The 11,904-nt window shown below is 41.5% G+C and overlaps 2 pseudogenes; one reads left to right on the top strand and one right to left on the bottom strand.

The window, feature by feature from the left end:
• On the top strand, window positions 638–5,164 carry Nlkl1 (Nlk like 1; annotated as a pseudogene).
• On the bottom strand, window positions 6,881–7,484 carry Ccdc28a-ps1 (coiled-coil domain containing 28A, pseudogene 1; annotated as a pseudogene).
• Window positions 7,485–11,904: the final 4,420 nt, after the last annotated feature.

Below are 11,904 nucleotides of genomic sequence, written 5' to 3'. Positions count from 1 at the left end.
CAGATTCTGTCAGTGTCTCAGACACAGGGGTCCTGCTTCTGCTGAGCCTTTATCCAAGGGAACTCAGAGGCCTTATACAGTTTCCTCTTGGGCCAGGGATGTGGGCAGGGGTGGGCAGTGTTTGTGGTCTCTTCTGCTCTGCAGTCTCAGGAGTGCCTACCCCTCCATGTTGTGAGGTCTCTCTTCCATGGGGTTTGGGAGCAGCGAGTTGCTGTGGGCAGGGATCCACAAGTTTGGGACTCCCGCTAGAAACCAGAAGTGTCCGGTCCTAAAGGAATTTTGTCTCAAGTGTGTCCTGAGTTCCCCAGGCAGGTCGCTTGGAGCAGGAAGGTTTTTCTTACCTGTGGTCCCGAGGCTCAAGTTTGCTCGTGGGGTGCTGCCTATGAGCTCTCTGCGGGGGTAGCAACCAGGAAGATCTGCCTCATGTCTTCTTATAATATTATTTACCTTCTGAGACAGTCTTCCTTTTGAAGTCAGACATTAATGCTTGGTTAAATGGAGAGACAATGAACATGTAAGTTCAACCTGTTCCCCTCCCCCCAAGACTAAAATTGCACATAAGCTAAATAACACCAGGATTTTTATTTAAAAAGCCGCAGAACTGGCTAGTTGCGCATGTCCACCGCTGGCTCCGCTCTATCCGGCTTTGCTAGGGGAGGTGAGTCCGGCCGCGGCGGCACCGGCGGCTGAGAAGGCGGCGGCTGAAGAGAAAGCGGTCACGGCGGCTGTGGAGAAAGCAACCGTGGGCACGGAAGCCGGGTGGGGGGGAGGGGGGGAGACGGAGCAGCCTTGAGCCCTGCAGGGGCCGTCGCGCGGGGGACCCACCCGCTCTCCCCCCCACCCCTCCTCAGCACAAGCAGCCGGCGGCGGCGGGGGCAGGAGTCAGCCTGCTTCCGACCGTCCCCCGCCCGGTTCCCGGGGCTCCTATTCTTTGGCCCCGGGACCCTAACCTCCTCCGGGGCGGTTCCCTGTGTCTGGGCGTCCGAGTGCTGCCCACCGCTCTTTCATTCCCTCCCTGCACCTTCTTCCCTTCACTTTTGCCGGCGTTCTCTCTCTCCTCTTCTGTCCTGCCTGTCGCCTCCTCGCCTCACTCTCTTCCTCCAGCCTCCTTCCCTGGCTCATTCTGCCCAGGAAAGTTTGGTACATCTCCTCAAACCCCCTCAGTCAGGTCAACCAGACTCGGAGTAGGGGGAGATGTAGGAAGGCCTGAGAGTTCGAGGGGAGGGAAGCTAGACGCTTGTTTCCCTGATAATTTCCCCTCATCTTTTTTGATTTAGAGTGGTTGGATTTTTTTTTTTAATTGTGTTTTTGAGGAGGTGGGAGGTGTTTAGAAAAGGATGTGGGAATGGAAGGGGTAGATGAGTCAACCCTCTTACAAGATTCCAAGGGTGGCGTCTTACCAGATCTTTTTCGTGTGTGGAGTTCAGGGGGTCAGGAGGTTTGGCCTTTATTCCCACATTCAAAGTTGGAACCCCCCCCCCCCATTAAGAATGGAGTTTTAGTATCCACTTGTAGCAGGAATCCTGGGGGGAAGGGGCCCTTTTCCCTTTTTCTTTTCCTTTTTTTTCTTATTTTATGTTCTTAACTTTTATTTTGACAACCCACACCCTTCCACACTCTCACCCAAAAATCGAACACCCAAGATCCTCCAACTTGTCTGGATTGACTGATGAAGACATAAAGCCAGTTCCACTCTATGTTTTTTGAGGTGGAGTGAGTGGTTTTTCTTCATTTTTTTAAATGGCCAAATGACAGCTTGACCCAGTTTGCTTTCCAATCAAAGGGCATTTTTTTGAATGTCTCTTTGTGGCACACGAGCCAACGCAAAAATGATGGCGGCTTACAATGGCGGTACATCTGCAGCAGCAGCAGGTCACCACCACCACCATCACCACCACCTTCCACACCTTCCTCCTCCTCACCTTCACCACCACCACCCTCAACACCACCTTCATCCGGGGTCGGCTGCTGCTGTACACCCTGTACAGCAGCATACGTCTTCGGCAGCTGCGGCAGCCGCAGCGGCAGCTGCGGCCGCAGCCATGTTAAACCCTGGGCAACAACAGCCATATTTCCCATCACCGGCACCTGGTCAGGCTCCTGGGCTAGCTGCAGCAGCCCCAGCTCAGGTACAGGCTGCTGCAGCTGCTACAGTTAAGGCGCACCATCATCAGCACTCGCATCATCCGCAACAGCAGCTGGACATTGAGCCGGATAGACCTATTGGATATGGAGCCTTTGGTGTTGTCTGGTCAGTAACAGATCCAAGAGATGGAAAGAGAGTAGCACTCAAAAAGATGCCCAACGTCTTCCAGAATCTGGTCTCTTGCAAAAGAGTCTTCCGGGAATTGAAGATGTTGTGTTTTTTTATACATGATAATGTACTCTCTGCCCTTGACATACTCCAGCCTCCACACATTGACTATTTTGAAGAAATATATGTTGTCACAGAATTGATGCAGAGTGATCTACATAAAATTATCGTCTCTCCTCAGCCACTCAGCTCAGATCATGTCAAAGTTTTTCTTTATCAGATTTTGCGAGGTTTGAAATATCTCCATTCAGCTGGCATTTTACATCGCGACATTAAGCCGGGGAATCTCCTTGTGAACAGCAACTGTGTTCTAAAGATTTGTGATTTTGGATTGGCCAGAGTGGAAGAATTGGATGAATCCCGTCACATGACTCAGGAAGTTGTTACTCAGTATTACCGGGCTCCGGAGATCCTCATGGGCAGCCGCCATTACAGCAATGCTATTGACATCTGGTCTGTGGGGTGCATCTTTGCAGAGCTGCTGGGCCGAAGGATACTGTTTCAGGCGCAGAGTCCCATTCAGCAGCCATCTCTCCCTGTACTCTACACCCTTTCCAGCCAGGCCACACATGAAGCCGTTCACCTGCTTTGCAGAATGTTGGTCTTTGATCCATCAAAAAGAATATCCGCTAAGGATGCCTTAGCCCACCCCTACCTAGATGAAGGGCGGCTGAGATACCATACATGTATGTGTAAGTGCTGCTTTTCCACCTCGACGGGAAGAGTCTACACCAGTGACTTTGAGCCTGTCACCAACCCCAAATTTGATGACACCTTTGAGAAGAACCTCAGCTCTGTCCGACAAGTTAAAGAAATTATCCACCAGTTCATTTTGGAACAGCAGAAAGGAAACAGAGTACCTCTCTGCATTAACCCGCAGTCTGCTGCCTTTAAGAGCTTTATCAGTTCCACCGTCGCTCAGCCGTCTGAGATGCCACCGTCTCCTCTGGTGTGGGAGTGACTGTGGAAGGCACTGTACTACTGAAGATGTAATGTAGCTTTCACTGGAGTCTGGGGTTTGCAATTCTGGAGGGTTAATCATGCTTGTACTGTAATTTTACTAATGAAGTTTTAAATTAACAACCACTACTTGTATGATATGAATAATATTTAGAAATGTTACTAGACTTTTAATCTTGTAAAGTTGTTGTGCTTTTAGAAGAAAAAAACTATTTTACCCAGAGTTGCACATGGTTAAAGAATTCAGTGCAGCTGTTGTGGCTCACCTCAGAACAAACGAAAATTGAACCAAATTTGGGCATTTGGGGTTTATGTTTTTATTTTATTATTAATATTTTTTAATGAAGTAAGATTGTTCACATGTATACACTCACACAGAGGACAGTCATACATTTTGATATTTGAGCCATTCCTAAAGATTAAGGATTTTCTAAAACTAAAGAATCTAGAAAGTTTGCCAGTAACCAATCATGGAGCCACGTGAGCTGATTGTGGCTGCGCCTGGAGGATGGGAGGGGAGGGGCCACCTAATGATCAGGCCCTGTAACTGGCTTCTCATTAGAGCCATGCTGGTGACGTGTGCTGTCTCACCTCCAATGCTGTGCGTAGAGAGAATGAGTATGTGACTAGGAGAGACTAACCCTCTGTTTCCCTTACCCGGTATAAATATATATATATTATATTTATATATATTAAATTTATTAATATATATATATTATATATATATTTATATAATATAATTATATTTATAAATATATTATATTTATATAATATAATATAATTATATATATTTATTAATATATATATTAAATTTATATATTTAATATATATATATTAAATCTATTTTTATTAGAAGTTTTTCTGCTCTTTCTTACATAAAAAAAAAAAAGAGAGAGACCCAAGCATGCATCTTTCCTGTGTAAATAATTCATTTCTGGGCTAATTTCAGAAAAATCCCAGCACTGCTGTATAACTGGCTTGCACATTCTAGGTCTGTGAAATTCTGTGAGACTTTTCCTGCACTGGACAGTGAAAAATAAGAAATAAAAGACAAAAAGAAGTTAAAAAAAATTACAGCCACAAAGGCACATAGGGAATCATGTCAAATGTGTTTGTGTCCTTAGGCAAAGCTGTGGGAGTCTTGAAATGTCACAGTAGTAAATAACTTATTACTTTTTGACAAATTCTTTTTCCTGCTGGAACACTGAACTCTGTGCATATGTAAATAGGAGCACCAATCGAAGGCCTCTATCTCCTGGAGTTACACAGCTCGGCTTGTTACCTCCACACGCTGATGATGACTTTTTTTTTTTTTTAAGTTCAATGTGGAGACTTGAAACTTGAATGTCCCTTCCAACTTTTATATTAAAAATAAAAAGACAAGAAAATTGAAGAGCGTTTTTCACCTGTACGAGGAGTACTAACGGATCGTCTTAAAACTGGTCTAGGAAAAAGCTTGGTGTGTGTTACGGACAATTAACTGTTAAAGTTATTGTAAGTTATCTGTATTTAGCAGAGTATTTTCATCTTGAGTGATCTGAGCTGAATTTGAAGACTATTAAGTTATATTTGGAAGTTTTAACTTCAATGAAGTAATTATTTGCTGTGAAAGAAACAAACATTGAATTACTAAACAAAGATGGTGCAATATCTTTGTTGTTGTTGTTGTTGTTGTTGTTTTATGAAGCTCCTGAGAATCTTCCCAACCGAAGCATTTCAATTCACTTGAGTGAGAAACGTGTTTAGTATCAAAAGAGCCCGAGAAGACACTGGTATGAAAGGTACAATCTCAGAGGTTGGTCAGTTACCGTGGCACACTTTCTGGTCACTTTGTACAATGTAGATTTGAAGTACAGTGGTGAGAACATTAAACGTGACATTGGAAAACGAAAAAAAAAAAAAAAGCCGCAGAACTGAAGTCAAGTCCTCAAGCTTGCATGCCCTTTATACACCTCATAAGGCTCATTCTGCCATTCCATTTTTTTTTAACTTTGAACAAGGTTTTGATATAGGAAGATGCCTTGATGAATTTTTGTAAAATGTACACATTCGAAGTCTTCTTTGTCCATTTATCTCACTCTGTACTAATATTAAGCATCCAGTGATTGTGTCAAACATGTGAGCCTCTTCAAAGTCAGATGCTGTACAGGTATGAATTATTCTATGAGCAGAATGTGGAAAGAAATACAAAATTATTCAACCTAAATTTATCTTGAGGCAGCTGCATCAATCAGACTATAATCCTTATGAAAGAAAAGAGTACAATAGGCAAAAAACAGTCTGTCTGAAAATATTTATTAATATTCTACTATATTTAAGATCTTCAGAAGATGTCACTGTTTACAGTACTTTTGAGGAACAGCTGTTTGTCTCTCACCAGTCTGAGGCACAATAAGCTTGCTGAAGTATTGGCAAATCTTAGACAAATGTCTGCTGTTAAAGATAAAAGTTGCTCACGAACAGGTGTTTGAGATTAAAAAAAAAAAGCTACAAGTGTAAATAGGTTTGAAAATTAGGGGTAATTTATATACTATACACTAGGACTCCATATGGCCACCTAAAACAGGGAGTGATGGTGTTTATCAACAGCTTGAAGATATATCACCATTATGGAGTCCATTGTGACAGGTTACTGCATAGTTTTAACATTTTCATCAGCATATTTCTCTTGCCTTGATGGTTCATATTAAATGATTCTACTAGAAAGAATTGTTAAATCTCTCTCTGTTAAAATATTTTACTTAGCTAAACTGTACTGTGAGATACATAGAAGTTGTGATGCTATTGAGGAACACTACTTTTATTTATAACAACCTTTATGATTTCTTTAAAAAGAAAAATAAAGAACAACCAAGTATGTTTCTTTCTGGAAAATCCCACACACTTTTAGCAAAAGAATGAACATGAATTGAAGCCACAATATTCTGTGATACTGAAGAGACACAAAACACTAAAGAAAGACATTTCTTTCTTTCTTTTTAAACAATCACTTTATTAAAAATAGCAAATCTCACAAGTACTGATCAAATATTTGTCACTGGACATTGGGAAACACATCTGCATGTGTACTGATTGTCTGACTTAAACTGAAACTGGACAGCTCCAGGACACCTATGCACCACCACCCTGTGACCAGCACTGGGTCGGTGTGCTGATGGCAAGGACAAATCCTTCAGCCTGACTGAATGTTTAGCACGATGCATTTCAATTATAACCCTTAAGGAAACAGAAGAAAACACAGCAGCATATCTCTGTATCCCACTTCCTGATGAGACTTACAGGCAGGCCACAGCCTCCCCAGCAGTGGATTACAGTGAGCACATAGACTAGAAGCGGCTTATGAACATGATCACTGCACTTGCATTCTCACGATGATAGTTTGTTGCAGAAGATGATTCTGCTACCGAACTCAGCTAGAAACATAATGACTGCTGCTACTCTTCAAGTCTCAGGGAAGGCTGGAGACTGCTTTAGCTGAGGATGCATTGGGAACGTCCTGTCCATCTGCCAAATGCAGTTTCTGTATAGAAGAAATCATTTCTTTTAACATATGTGAGCCTGGTGCCCTCAGAAATCAGAGATGGCTTCAGATCCCCAGAACTGAAGTTATAGAGGTTCAAGGGTCACCATGTGGGTGCGGTGAACAAAATCTGGGTCTTCTGCAACAGCAAGCAGCAAGTACTTTTAGATGCTGAGTCAGCATTTCAGCCCCTTCAGACAGAAGTCGGTCCAGGTTTGCATCACTGGCTGCTTTCCGCTCATCCTCCGGAAGTTCCTCGAACTCCTTGTAGAGTTTCAAATTCAAGCGAGCTAATTTTTTCCTGTATTCCCCGGACATGTTCCATCTGTTCTATGGAACATTCATTTCCAAACGCCTGCAGCTTTATAGAGTGGAAATAGTTTAGAAGACTAAGAAGCCCACGCTCCATCTTCTGGACATCAGAGACTTCAGTGAGGAAGGAGTGAGGAAGGAGTGCTGGATGGGTGTGAACAGAGCACCCTTGCCCTCTCCTCTTGGAGGTTTGTTCTTCTCTTACACACTTTTTAACTTTGGCCTCTGGGAAGTTGACTGGGATGTGGGATTTGAAAATCCTCTGCTTTTACTAGCTGGCATGGCTTTTTTTTTTCTTTCTTTTTTGGCATTAACAACCTGAGTAGACCAGGCACTGAAAGACTTGGGACTCTTCCTCTTTGCTTTTTGCTCTTTCATTGTCTTAAAATCTTTGTTGCATCAACACCAGCTTCATAGGACCTTAGTCCAGGTTCACCTGTCTGCCTTGGGCTCCATGCTCCCTTAGCCTCCATCAAGTATGGCTCCAATGGCCACAAGAAAGAAAGACATCTCCTAAGAATGCAAAATTTTCACTACTAAATGTGACACAGATTGCAAAGTAAATACAGAAATGTATAGTTTAAATTGAGAGCAAAAATGGAAATAACTTGGGGCTTGAGTAAACATTCACATATTTATAACATGAAACACAAAATATCATGGGTAAAATGAAACAAGTGGGGATTTATGCATTGAAACTGTAAATTTCAATACTGACAAGAAACAAATTAGAAAGGGGAAAATAAAATAGTTTGATAATTTTTCTATTACAGAGATAATAGGTGATGATGATAGATAGATAGATAGATAGATAGATAGATAGATAGATAGATACATACATACATACATACATACATACATACATACATACTTAGATACCTAGATACATAGAAAGACAAATAAATTGATAGATAGAAAAGTCATAAATATGGTAGGGGAGTTGATCTTTAAGTAACCTTTCTGGCCTGGAATTCCATTTGTTGCCAAAAATAACCTTGAACTTCTGATCCTCTTACCTCCACATCTATAGTGGCTGACTAATAGGTATGCAGCCCTAGACCCAGCACCCTCACTCAGCTTTATAGAACTCTGAATTGAACACAAAACATCCTTGATAAACAACTCACCAACTGTACTTTATTCCCGGCTTCATCATTTCTATATTGATGAAAAATAATCAAAATAATAGTGTGATATATAAGGACATAAATGATAATAAAGCTCATAAAATTATAATGTATAGGGATAATACATAATAAAAACCTTTTTTTACAGTCAAAAATGTGTATAATGCTTTGAGGTAAAAAGATTGAAAGATTTTTAAGTTATGTCTATAAAATTTTATTCCTTTAAAAACTGATCAAGAGTTGATGCTGAAGAGAAAGCTCAGTTGTTAAAACACTTACTGTTCTTATAAAAGATACATGTTGGAATATGGATCCTGAAATGGCCATTTCCTGTAGCCAAACAGGATTCCCAGTGGAAGATTAAGGAACATAATCCAGCCACAGACCCTTTGACCAAAAAATATGTCCTGTCTACAAGATGTGCAAGAAAAAAGATAGAGCAAAGTCTGAGCAAATATTGAATCAATGACTATTCCAAATTGAGACCCATTCCCTGAGCAAAATCAATCCCCACCACTATTAATGATACTCTGTTCAGCTTGCAGATAGGAAGCTGTTACTACTGTCTGACAGACTCCACCCACCAACCAATCAAAAGAGATGCAGAGACGCACACCAATATTAGGTGGAGATCATGGAGTCTGGGAGAATGTTTGGGAGAAAGATTGAGAGAACAAAAGATGACAGGGAATCCACAGGAAAACCAACATAATCAACCAACCTGGATCTTTGGGGGGCTCCCAGATCCTGAATCACCAATGAAAGAGGAAGCACAGGTTAGACCTAGCCACCCTGCACATATATAGCAGTTAAGCAGCTTGGTATTTGTGCAGGTCCCTCAAACAACTGGAGCAGGTTCAATCCCTGAGCATGTTGCCTACCTGCCTCCTATGGATCCTGCACCCCTAAATGTACAGCCTTGTCTGATCTCAGGTGTAAAAGATGTGTCTAGTCATGAAGTAACTTGATGATAAGGTGTGGTGTGAGGGGTGTTGAGGGACGTGTATGTGTGGATTGAAACCTAAAGAAGGCTTCCCCTTCTAATGGGAGTAGGGAGAGTACTGAGATGAGGGATTACTTGGAGAAGAGGAAGGACTAGTATTGGGTTGTAAAGTGAATAAATAAAAATTAATAAAAGATATTAAATTAGGTATTATAAATATCAAAGGGATTGGAATTTTACATTTGTACTAATTAGTATGTCTCCTACCTAAGAACACACTGAATAAAAGCAAATGATTATAACATTTCTTTAAAAAGTAGTTTACTTGCCACACTAGGCTGCTCAGAAATATTTGAAACTCCGTTTCCAAGAGTTCTGACACCCTTTTTTGGTCCATGTGGACACTGATTGCATGTGCTAAAAATACATTCATACATACATATATTCATACATACATACATACATACATATATGCATTCATATATACACACATCATGTATACACATACATGGAAAATTAAAAATATAATAATCCTAAGAAATAGAAAAAGTCTAAATATTACATAGAATATACAAAATGAATAAATCGTCATGGGTATATATATTCAATACCATTCAAGTGTTATTACACTAGCCAGAATAGAACATTGAACCTACGACTCCCAAAGAACAGTGACTGGAATTGCAGCCTCTCTGGGGCTATCTTTACAAAGGTTGTAGGGGAAGACCAGCCCAAGCAAAGAGACTTAGCATCCCTTTACAATTTTGATTTTTACAATTCTATCTCAACTGGTCAGAAAAGGGTATGTCTACCAGCTTTGATATTTTGGGAGTCAAAGTCCCTGTCTATAGTTGTACCTCACCACTTTGTATTGAGTTTCCTATGAACCATGCATCTACTCTCATAATTGTTTTCAGCTAAAGTATAGGTTGAATGCTATTTTCTAATAACTAATAGGACTTTCATAATTCTTTCTATTATGAAATGATGATCAGTAGTCCCAAATTTCATTGAACTGTCTTTCAGTATTCCAGTGATAAGAGCCAGACCTCCCAGCCTGCAAGTCTAAGGTCCTGATTTATGCAAAGGCTACTTTAAACTCAGTCAATGTTTAGTAGTTGCAGAGCCAGCAGGTGAGACCAAAGACTGTTAGGAGTCTATGATGTAAAAATAAATGTGTGTGCTAAATAATGCCAGAAATGAAAAACAGGTAAGAGAGAGAAGCATCAACTTCTGATGTGGAAAGAGCCTGTAGACTCTAGCTTGATGATAAAGTTTACATAGAAGACACCATTGATGGTTTCTCATTTTAACATATGACAGGCTGCTTCTCACTAACACAAAATTAGTTTATCTATGGCAAGCAGAAAGTCCCCATATGCATGCCAGAAGGTCAAGAAGAAAGAACTCTAATTAAGAACTCGAAAAAAAAAAAAAACAAAAACAATCAAAACCTTTCTTTTATGTAATACATGAACAGCCAACCAGGCCATGGGCTCACATCTGATCCTCACAACCAATTTTCTCTACTCCCTCTCCAGCCTCTGACTTTTAAATTTTGTTTTAAAACTTTGCTTTCTTATTCCAGAGAACTGCCTTGTCTTCTTTGAACTTATAGCACCAATACCCTGAAGTACTTGAAGAATGAATGTGCCAACAGCAACCAAAGAGACACGCAGATGTGGAAGGTCATAAAACTGTGGAGCTTTCATATTCCTGAATAGCTAAACTAGAATTCCCAGTTAGATCAATATCAGTTCATGACCTATCTGCAGGGGAAATTGAATCACACAATTTAAGCCTTCTTTGCCCATCTCCTGATAATTGAAGAAAAAGGCATTAGGCATCAGGTTCGATCATTGCCAAGTTCTCCATGGGAAAATACTTCCTCCTAGGGTTCCACTACTCTAGGCATTGCTTCAGCAGTATTGTTCAAAAACCTGCTTTAAATGTCCCTAATTTGGGAGAAAGAAAAAGAGAATGGACAGGTAGATAGAGATGCTCAGGAGCTAGGATGCATAGATGGAATGGCAAGACAGGGAGAGAGAGGGAAAGGGAAAGGGAAGAGACAGACAGAGAGAGGGGGAGGAGGGATGGAGGGAGAGAGGGAGGAAGGTAGAGAGAGGGCAAGAGAGCTTTCTTTTTCTTGCTTCACCAGGCAGAGCTGTCTGCTGGGGACTTGCCCTAGACCAAAGACAGCCCAGGCCACTCCTTCAGGCCAGTGACTATGCTGGCTTGGCCAGGGAAGGGGCCCTACAGAGAATTCCTGTAATGAAAGGTCCGCAATTCTTGTGCTGAATACAGCTCTAGAGTACAATGAAGAGTTTTTGTCTACTGGTGGAAATGGGTGCCAAAAACTGCCCTAGAGTTTGAATCTGACCCTAAAAGGAAGGGAATCAGGAAGAAGAGGAGGCAGGCAAGGAAGGGAAGAACAGAGAGTGACAGTTGCAGAAACTATAAACTCGATCGAAGCTACCATTTCCAAGGAAGCTCTGAGGTAAGATGGAGGGAAGAAGAGGGCATTCCAGGGAGTGAGAGTGGTTCAGGCTGTGGGGAGAAGAAACATTGATAGAGGAAGAGAAATGAGAAAGGGGGAAAAATTCATAGTTTGGCCCATCCAGCGGGCCCAGGTATTCAGGGTCCCGAAGAGGCTTTCCACCTGTGGGTCAGTGGGGGTGAAGAAAAGAAGAAGACCAATCAATGTTCTGTTGTCAAGATCCAGTTTATT

Source organism: Rattus norvegicus, chromosome 13 (assembly GCF_021556685.1).
Source record: "Rattus norvegicus strain SHRSP/BbbUtx chromosome 13, alternate assembly SHRSP_T2T, whole genome shotgun sequence".
NCBI lineage: Eukaryota > Metazoa > Chordata > Mammalia > Rodentia > Muridae > Rattus > Rattus norvegicus.
This window is presented reverse-complemented; position numbering and strand designations above follow the sequence as displayed.